Source organism: Microtus oregoni, unplaced genomic scaffold (genome assembly GCF_018167655.1).
Source record: "Microtus oregoni isolate MIOR12 unplaced genomic scaffold, Mior012 000188F_ref0000398, whole genome shotgun sequence".
NCBI classification, from domain to species: Eukaryota; Metazoa; Chordata; class Mammalia; order Rodentia; family Cricetidae; genus Microtus; species Microtus oregoni.
The window spans coordinates 291,954-302,371 of NW_024544847.1; the positions used below are offsets into that span (position 1 = coordinate 291,954).

General features: G+C 39.8%; 1 pseudogene; it reads right to left on the reverse strand.

The window, feature by feature from the left end:
- Positions 1 to 6,811, reverse strand: part of LOC121445424 — a 30,289-nt pseudogene extending 23,478 nt beyond the window's left edge.
- Positions 6,812 to 10,418: the final 3,607 nt, after the last annotated feature.

The following is a 10,418-nucleotide window of genomic DNA, read 5'->3' on the forward strand; positions in this document are numbered from 1 at the left end:
TTAATGATCAAAGACCAAAGCTAAGAGTCTGTATAGGCAGAAGGAGGGAGAACATGAGCAAAGAAGTCGGGACCACGAGGGATGCACCCACCCACTGAGACAGTGGAGCTGATCTATTGGGAGCTCACCAAGACCAGCTGGACTGTGACTGAAAAAGCATGGGATAAAACTGGACTCTCTGAACATGGAGAACAATGAAGGCTGATGAGACGCAAAGGACAATGGCACGGGGTTTTGATCCTACGTAATGTGATGGCTTTGTGGGAGCCTAGCCAGTTTGGATGTTCACCTTCCTAGATATGGACGGAGGGGGGAGGTCCTAGATCTTACCACAGGGCAGAAAACCCTGACTGCTCTTTGGGCTGGAGAGGAAGGGGGAAAGGAGTGGGGGGAGGGGGAGAAGGGTTGGAGGAGGGGGCGTAGGGTGGGAGGAGGGGGAGGGATATGGGTGGCTGGGTGGAGGTGGAAACTTTTTTTTCACCTTTTCTCAATAAAAAAAATAAACAATCTTTAAAAAAAAGAGTCTGTATAAATGGCACTTTTATTGAAGGCTTATGAGACACAGGTAAGTATCTGTATTCTGGGGTAAGTATCATTACCCCAGAATCTTGGCATCCGAATTGGTCTTTTCAAGAGGTAGATGTTCAGTTCCTGGGAATTGGTACCCTATCTCATGTAAAACAAAGCACAAGATGGGTTGAATGCATAGGGCCCGAAGGGCAAATAGGAAGACTAAGGCCATATATAGCCAATATTGCCATATATTTATGGGGCCATGACCTGCTACAGCAATGGAATTCCCAGATTAACATTCCTGTAGTTCCAGGAACTCATAATTCTGGGAAGGATATGATGAGGTATTATGGAAAAAGGTCACCAGCCATTCAGGCTGTACAAGAACATACAGCAAATACCAAACCTTTAGAGGTACCAACAGCCCTACCTTTAAAATGTCTAACTGAGAAGCCAATATGGATCAAACAGTGGCCTCTAGCTGAAGATAAACTACAGGCATTGAAACAGCTGGTGCAGGAGCAACTAGATGCTCACCACATTGAAGAATCAACCAGCCCTTGGAATTCTCCTGTGTTTGTTGTAAAAAAGAAATCTGGTAAAAGGAGAATGGTGACAGATCTAAGAGCTGTCAACAAAGTAATTCAACCTATGGGCCCACTACAATCTGGAATTCCTTTGCCTTCTCTGTTACCAAAAGGATGGCCTCTTATAGTTATTGATTTGAAAGATTGTTTTTTCACTATACCGTTACAAGAAAAGGATAGAGAAAAATTTGCCTTCACAGTGCCTACTTATAATAATTCTCAGCCTAATAGGAGATATCAATGGACTGTCCTCCCACAGGGTATGCTCAATAATCCTACATTGTGCCAATATTTTGTAAGTAAGCCATTGGAAATAATTCATAAACAATTCCCCAAGTCCATCATTTATCATTACATGGATGACATCTTGTTATCTGATTCAAATAAAGATACTTTAGAAAGGATGTTTGAAGAAGTAAAGAAAGTCTTGCCTAGGTGGGGATTACAAATTGCCCCTGAAAAGATTCAAAGAGGAAATTCTATTAATTACCTAGGTTACAGAATAGGGTTAGAGAAAATTAAAATGCAAAAGGCACAAATTAGGAGAGACCGGTTAAAGACTCTTAATGACTTCCAAAGATTGTTAGGAGACATTTCCAGTCTACGACCAGCTGTTGGGATAACACCTGATCTCATAGTTCATTTAAACAAAACCTTAGATGGTGATAAAGATTTGAATAGTCCAAGAAAACTGACAGCTGAAGCAGAAAAGGAACTGACAATGATTGAGGAAAAATTACAGGAGGCACATGTGGATAGGATGAACCCAAATCTTAGCTGCATCCTAGTCATATTGCCTTCCAGAATTTCTCCTACAGGGATTCTAATGCAGAGGGAAGATATTATTTTAGAGTGGATATTTATACCTAATAAAACAAGTAAAAAATTAAAAATTTATGTGGAAAAAGTCTCTGAATTAATTATAAAAGGTAAGCTGAGACTTCGTCAACTAGCAGGTATAGACCCAACAATAGAATCCATTTGTTTGTCATAATAAGTCTGGCATCTGTTACTAATTCTGTCAAGAGAGTTTGGTGAATATTTGATGAATACAAAGCCTCACCATAGATTAAGCTTGCTTTCCTGTCATACATCCCTGTTTTAAGAAAGAACGCAGGCCCAATTCACCACAATATTTTTAGTTGACATTCAGGGTTTCTCCAGGTACAACAAAGAGTCTGCACTGCAAATTAACTCAGTGACTTTCCACTTAGTACCAGGTCCTGCAGGCTTCTGGTATTGTTAAGAGTGAAGAAGAGAGTTTTCCAAATGACATTAATTATAGGGGTCCACCTGTATCTGAGGGAGAGAGGAGGCATGAATGATATGACTCGTGTGTACATGGTCTGAGGGGAACAACCCCACATAGCAGATTACGGTTCTTTCTGCCTGAGCACCAGGCCTCAATATGTCATCTCCAGAATTCATCAACCTCTATAACAGTTTATTTGTTCCAGCAGATGAATCTCCTTTTCTGGGTGGTTCCTCATCTACATCCTTATCATAACATGCTCTGTGTTCATTCTGTGTGTCTGTTTCTGACTAGTCTATGTGACCCACAATGTGTGAACAGGTGACTGACATCATTTTTTAATCTACAGTGCTCAGCACAGGAACTGATACAATTGAGGACCTGGTAATTCAGATAGTCTTCTTCCCTTTGATGTGAATGTACCTGCTTTCCTTTGAAACAGAATTCTATAGTATTTTGAAGGAAAACTGGAAAGCGGAGGTGGGCAGAGATCTCAGGAAAGGTAGTTGAGAATGGCTCTATGATGGAATGTTAAGCAGGGTCATAAATTCTACAGATGTGTTGGTTCACATGCTTCATTTATCCTTCCAAAGGTAGAAGCCCATAAAGATGGAAGAGAGAGGTATTAGCCCAGAGTGGTAATATATTCCTACTAGCAAACAAATATAAACAGGTTGGAGATCAGTGAACTCTAGGTTATTCTAAGCCACAAACCCCAAGGCGTTGGAGTAGTTCAAAGCCTGGTCTATGCAACATTGGATTCCCCAGCACTACAATCAAAACAAAACAAAAGACTCAACAAATCACAACTCTCAAAGAATAGATTAAAAGTGGCCAACTCTGACTGAAACAAGATGCAAAGGATTTTCCCCCAATTTAAAAAAAACCAAAGAAATGTTAAGGAAACATGGGTGGTCCTTACTGAGGCAAAGGGAGAGACTGAAGTTCAAATCTCTATCCCATGCAAATAGATGCAAATAGAGAAAGGTTATCAGATTCAGCAGTTAGATGTCACTGATAACCTGTATCCTGATGCCCTGGAACCAGCTAAGAATACTGCTAGTGCTCAGAACATGTATCCACATGGGCTCATGGTATCCACAGGGAAGTTGGAGAGAGGACTATGTCTGGATACTCACAGAACCATCCTAGGGGCCATCACTGTTGGTCCCTGCTGTCCATCCCCATTCAGCTAAAGTCTCTTCACATGGCAGCAGTACTTAATGCAGAACGTGACCACCATGAGCTCCACATCTGTCTGACCACCAGGTGCTGCACATTTGTGTAGAACACTTTGTGTACTATATCTGTTAGGTTATGAATTCTCTGTTTTTGAGGACCATGAATCACATAGGTCAGAAAATCTTCCTTCTGAATCTCATAAAACCAATGAAACAATCCCAGAAAATACAGATGCTGGTGCTGGAGCAATATCCTGGCTTTATCCAACATTTCCCATATGATGTGCAAAGGCAAGCAGGTGGTGAAGATATTCTCCATTTCATTTACCCCTTGTTCACTCAACAGTTCAAATAGGAAACATATGGTGGGTGCCTGAAACAGGTCTTGTCTTCTATACACTTCCATCAGTGTTTCCACAGTTCTGTAGTTTTCTGTATCTCCTTGTCTCTCCTCATTGTTCCCCAAGATGCAGGACATCCCTGCAAAAACACCTGGAGGCACAAACTGTAGCTCAGAGAGCTGGCATGCTTTTGAAGGACAGCAATCTTCAGAAAACTGGGAATGACAGTTTTAGTTAACCCTTTCTTCCAGAAATCTCTCTCACTGGACAGGGTCCATCTTCTGCAGATGCCCTCAGCAACCAATGAGCACAGCACTCTGAGCTGGGTCTCCAAGGCAGGATCTTGGAGGGTTTGGAAAATGTATTTCAGGCAGAGAGCTGTGGTGGTCTGTGAGATCAGTGAGAGGTCAACTTCCTGCTCCTTCTGCAGAGTCAGGCAAATGCAGACCAGCCAGCACACCCAGGGTACTACACACAGGGTCAAGAGCACTGGGTTTGATTTAGCCAACATAAAAACTGTAATTGCTTCTTTTTTCTCTACAAAATATTTGTTGAAATATTCCTTCTGTATAGACTCAGAAAAGCCCAGTACTTTCACCCAAGGTGGCTTCTCCCAAAAAGTAATGAACTTCTATAGATCTGTGATCTGAGCTATGAGCAGCAAGGAAGCCTTAGGTAGGATGGATTTCCCCAGAAAACTGCCCAGCAGTGTGTGCACTGGCTGTGCCTGGCTCCAATGCAGACATAACTTGGGATTCTTCTCTTCCAAGACCCATGCTGGCTCACCTATGCCATCCAGGATGAAGAACAACTTCTCAGAGTAAGACAGGATCTGCCTGATGTGAGGTTTGGGCACAGCCTGGTCTTTAGCTATGAGGTCAGCCAGATTCAACTGCTTCCACAGGGCCAGCTCTCTGCAGCTGAAGTAAAAGACATGCTGAAAGTGCTCCCTGTAGAGCTGGCTTTCCTCCCATGTTCTCCTCACCTGCTTGGCCAGCATTGACTTCCCAAACCCAGCAGCTCCCTCTAATATGACTAATTGATGTTCTTCTTGGGTAATCAGGTTTGGGTCAAATAAGTCTTGGATCTCAATCAGATATCCTATCTCCTCTCCTTTGCACTGACCAAGGTCTCCTGGCCTTTTGGGCAAGATTTTTGTAGAAGTAGTAGTTGTATAAAATTTTGGAGCAAATCCTCCCTTTCCAATGTCCATGAGGTAAAGATTATCTCTTTTTTCATTCTCACATATTTTTGGAATGATTCCTAAATAGGGGAGAGAAAGATGAAGCAAAGTGAACACAGCAGAGTTATTTGTTTTTCATTCATTTTTTCATTCCTCTCTTCCTTCCATCCTTCAACAACTGGATGAATTTAGGCATCTGTCTAAGCTGTAAAATAGACTGGCTATAAATATTGGTACATTCTGAACAGTGCAGTGCAAAGAATGTGAGCTTCTTCACTAGACTAATTAGTAATAATGCTGCATGATGTTCATTCACACTTCAGATAATTTATTGATGTCTTACCATGTGCTAGGTCTGCTCTTGGTGTTGAGAATAAAAGGTAAATTCACTGATCCAACTCTGTCCTATGGTATGGTTCAGTAGCTCCACTGAGCTCAGCATTCCAATCAGTAATCTGGGACTATGGTATCTACTGTAGGAAGCCATGAAATATTGTATAGATTACAAATACTGGAGTCAATGTCTGTTCCTTACAGATTACATTGGCCTCCACTATTGCAATCCTGACAACATCATTCTGTAAGTCCTGAGATGATGGGTCTGATGTGATGATATAAGGATGCTATTGAGTTCATGTTTCATAACATAGATTTGGTTCTATCTCTCCCCAAGACTAGCAACCCCAAGTGTCTTCCAGATATTCTTGGAAATGAACCTTGTTTATGGCTATGGTTTGGATTATTTTGTACCCACTGAAACTCATGTTGAAACTTAGTTGCTAATGTAGCCGTATGGGGAAAAAGGTCTAGTGTAAGTGGAGTCATAGGGTGGCTCCTCAATAATTAATTAATATTTTTTTTTGTTTAGAAATGGTAAAACTATTTTGGAAGGTGGCACCTTTTCTCTCATACATGCATGCGTGTGTGTGTGTGTGTGTGTGTGTGTGTACGTGCACATGCGTGTGGGTGGATATATATATATATATATATATATATATATATACAAAACAAGAAAACCACTGAACATGGTGGTACAGTCCTATAATTCATCACTCAGAAGACAGAAGCAGTAGAATCAGGAGATCGAGGCCTGCATCTTAGTTTAGTTTCATTTTCAGTTTCTGTATCCTATTAAGGCAGGAAAAGGAGCCCCAGCCAATTATGTTCAGTAGGATCTCATCCCCTCTTACCTGCCTATAAAATGAGCCTGTGAGCTCTGTTCAGGGTTGCAACCATTTTGTTGTCTTGCTGGCTGACTCCTGCATGCTGGAATAAACAACATTCTTGCTAATTGCATATGTGCATTGTGGTCTTTGTTTTGTCGGGTGTTTTGTAGCCCCTAAAATTTGGAGCATTGTCCAGGAACCCTACGAGACCCTCACATTGATCATTTGAAAGGCTGACTGGCAAACAAGTGCTCTGTGTCTTTGTCTTTTTAACTTGTACTTATAAAGACTCAACTAGATCCTGGAGACCCGAGTGAGTCAGGTGGACACACAAGAGGCACCTGTGCCAGGTAGGTCGAGAGACATTTTGAACCCATGAGAAGGGGATAGGGTTCCATTGGAAATTTTGGAAATTGAGGTGGGGCAAGCAGGTTGCTCCTGCCAGATGGGACTACTGTACAGTGAAAGAGGCTTTCTGTTAGATGGTGCTTGCTTACCATGAGAAAGAGACCATCAACCCTATTGTGGCTTCTTTTTCATGTGCCATACCAGGACAATGTCTGATGTGTTATCTTTCTGTGTTTTCATCCTGTAACCATTTTTATTCTTCTAGAAGAGATGGGGCAGACAACCTTGACACTCCTAAGCCTTATACTGAACCATTTTAAGGACTTCCAGACCCAGGTCACTATCCTGGGACTTGTAATCTGGAAGGGACAATTAACCAGCTTTGCAGGAATGAGTGGCTGACTCTAAATGTAGGATGGCCTGAGGAAGGGACATTCAATCTCCCCCACCATCCATCTGGTAAAAGCTCATGGAGGCACATAGGGGCTACAAACCCTTTGACCCAGAGACACTGAAGAACCAGTCTGCAGTTAATCTGATGTTTGTCAATCAGTCAGCCCCAAACATCTTCCATAAATTACAGAGGTTGAAAGGATTCGAAGGTTAGAGACTGGCAGAACTTATAGCTATAAGTTAACCTAGAGGAGATGAGGCAAAAAACCTCTACCTCTATGCCTCTGAGCATTTTTATTGGATCAGTTTCAGGATTTTGGGTTCTGAAAGAAAAATCCCTCAAAAAGAGAGCTGTGATAAGGGCCAACTCCCTCTGTTGTTCTCTGACCCATAGCCAGCCTCCTGCAGAGGGTGGGTGTGTATGCTCAGTTGGGTAGAGAGGAGACTACAGGGAGACATGCTCATGCAAACAGGGCAGTGAAGAATTGACTGCTTGTAGCTAAAAAACTGCATACACTCAGAACAGAGAATCTGTGATTGTGGCCAAAGAACTTTACAAATTATTTTTTCAGGAACACCGGCAGCCAAGGACACACTCGGTGCTCACCAGCATTGCTCCCTCTCACTTTCTTCCTAAGTCAAGTTCTTCTTCGCCATGATAAAAAGTCAAGATCTCTTTTGCTGACCAGCAACTTCCCATTTTAACCCTCTGTCCTGATACGGCTTGAAAAAAATATTGAATTATACCAATGTGTATACTTTGGGAAGCTTTATTTTAAAATAAAAATCAAAGATACATTATGTTTGGAAAAATATGCTTTTGTTTTCACAGGAAAATAAAAATATTTAGGTTTTAATCATTTAGATCTAGTGGGTTACAAATACTTGTTATTATTTAATGAAATTGGTTACAAATTATTATTAAGACAAAGAAAACTGCTGCTACTCTCAAATGGTTTCACATTATTACAGGTTTTATATGTTAGTGCAAATTTAACTTATTTCTATTATGACACACACATATGTTTCTCTTATTTAAAATGTATCTATGCAATGTTCTAGACTACTGAAAGAAATCACAGAAAAATACTTTGATGGAAATTTGCATGTTGTTTTGAAGTGTGAGGAAAATTAAGAAAAGAGGCAGGATACTGGAATAATAAAGGAAAAGAAAAAAAGAAATTTCTCTATGTATGGTTAAACCAGAGGAGCAAAGGTAGAGAAAGCTGAACCTAAAGATACATGGAAAGTTTTAGAAGGCTAGAGGGGATGTGAACAATACTGAGCTTAAAGAGAAACTATAAAATATGTTAAAGATTTAACCATGTTAGGGTAATTCTGAGTGGTTTTCTTCATTAAAAAGATTGATGGTTGTTCACTGCAGAATATTTATGTTAAAAAATAGGATCATGCTCAATAAGGTGAAAGGAGGTCTAAGGGCCTAAATACAAGTTAGTAATCAATCATCATATTATAAAACTCTGTGTTGCAGGGTTCTATATAATTGGCCTCCTATGAAAGACGGGGTTAAAGCTCTTAGCTATTATGACTTTCATAGAAAAGTCCAAATATGTTTCTTAAAAACTGTCAATATCACATCTGTGCTCTGTAAATAAAAACTGTACTCTAACTGTTCCCATGTTGGTTATAAATGTGACAAAAACTTATATTATGAGTCTATATAAATTCTGAGAATTTAATAAATATAAAAGCCTGAGGACATCAGTACAGGTTGTGAGGATCTAAAGGCATAAAAGCTTGGATTATATGGGTCTGAGAGGTTATTCTGAAAAATACAGATACAATTTATAAGAAAAAAATGGCTTAAGATGTATATTGCAATTATTACAAGATTTCTTTATCCTTCCAGAATATTATTATACCAGGATTTCAAATTTCAGAGTTTAACACCAATAGAGTTCTTAACACTAATAAAGCAATGGTTGATTATTGTTTGGGTCACAAGCTCAAGATTTTAAATTTCTTTTGGTTGGCTTCTGAATATAGGTTTACATGCTGTTTAACCCAAATCTATAGTTTTTGCTAGGGTTTAAGGATATGAGTCTACTCTTGCTATTTTATAGAAACCTTTTATCTGCTTTTTCTACAATGTGGATTTAAGTACAGATTAATAACGTTAATATATCTAAAACTTTTGTGTCTTTATATAAATCAGAGATTTATACAAACTTCAGAAAATAAAGAGAGTCATAAAACTTGGATCCACTTCTCACAAATCAAAAGGATTATAGTATTTTTCTTTCTCCTGGTCTTGGGACTACTCTACTTCCTCAGTTACTGAGACTATGAGTCTACAAGTTTCAAATGAGTTCATAAATTTTAACTTCTGTTTCTAGTTTGTATATGTCTTAACAGGTTTCCACTAGGCTGACAAACATATCCAAGCATCAATCGTTGACTACAACCTGTTCCAAATGACTATGAGACCTGAACTTGCTGAAACCTGATATGGACCAATCCAGCCAATGTAAAAACTGTCTTCTCAGTTTTTCAATGAGCCAGATTCTTTCTTTCTTTCTTTCTTTCTTTCTTTCTTTCTTTCTTTTCCTTCCTTCCTTCCTTCCTTCCTTCCTTCCTTCCTTTCTTTCTTAAAGATTTCTGTCTCTTCCCCACCACCACCTCCCATTTCCCTCCCCCTCCCCCAATCAAGTCCCCTCCCTCGTCAGCTCAAAGAGCATTCAGGGTTCCCTGTATATGTCATACTTTTCCTCCCTGGAAGGTTAGATCAAAAGGGAATTTCTTTTAAGAACATGGGATAAAATAATAATTGGTCATCATTCTCATTTCCAAGTTGATGCTTTTATACACTCTGGTTTTGCTTCAGATCATATAAGTCTTTTGCCTTTTACCAAGTTGGTGCCTTTAATAAATGATAATTCCTGTCTGGGTACCACTAAGCTAATGATGTTAATATCCCAATATCAGCCCCTGGAACAAACTCATCTCAAGGATTTGAGATGATGTCCTACACAGGGCAGGGAATTATTGAAGGGACACATGGGAGGCTTAAGACTCAATTACAAAAATATTAAAAAGTGGGAATTATACACTAGACACCATATATGAATTTTATTTAAAATTTTTAAATTTTGGATGCTGCTGGAAAATCTGCAGGTGATCGGTTTTAACATGAAGGCAAAACCACAAAATTTGCTCAGGTTAAATAGAGAAATGCTTTCACTGGGTTGTGGAAGGGTCCTGACACTGTTTTGATATGGGGAGAGGGCATGTTTGTCTTTTTCACAGAATGAAAATGAAACTCGTTGGTTGCCAGAACAATTGGTACAGTATCTAGAGCAGAGATATGCTGATCCTGATGTTACTGATGATAATGCAGAAAAGCCAGAGTGAGACGTATTGGGCCTATATCCCTGATCATCTATTCAACATCCTGCTATTTGGGAAGGAAAAGAAATTATGGTCACAGTCAATG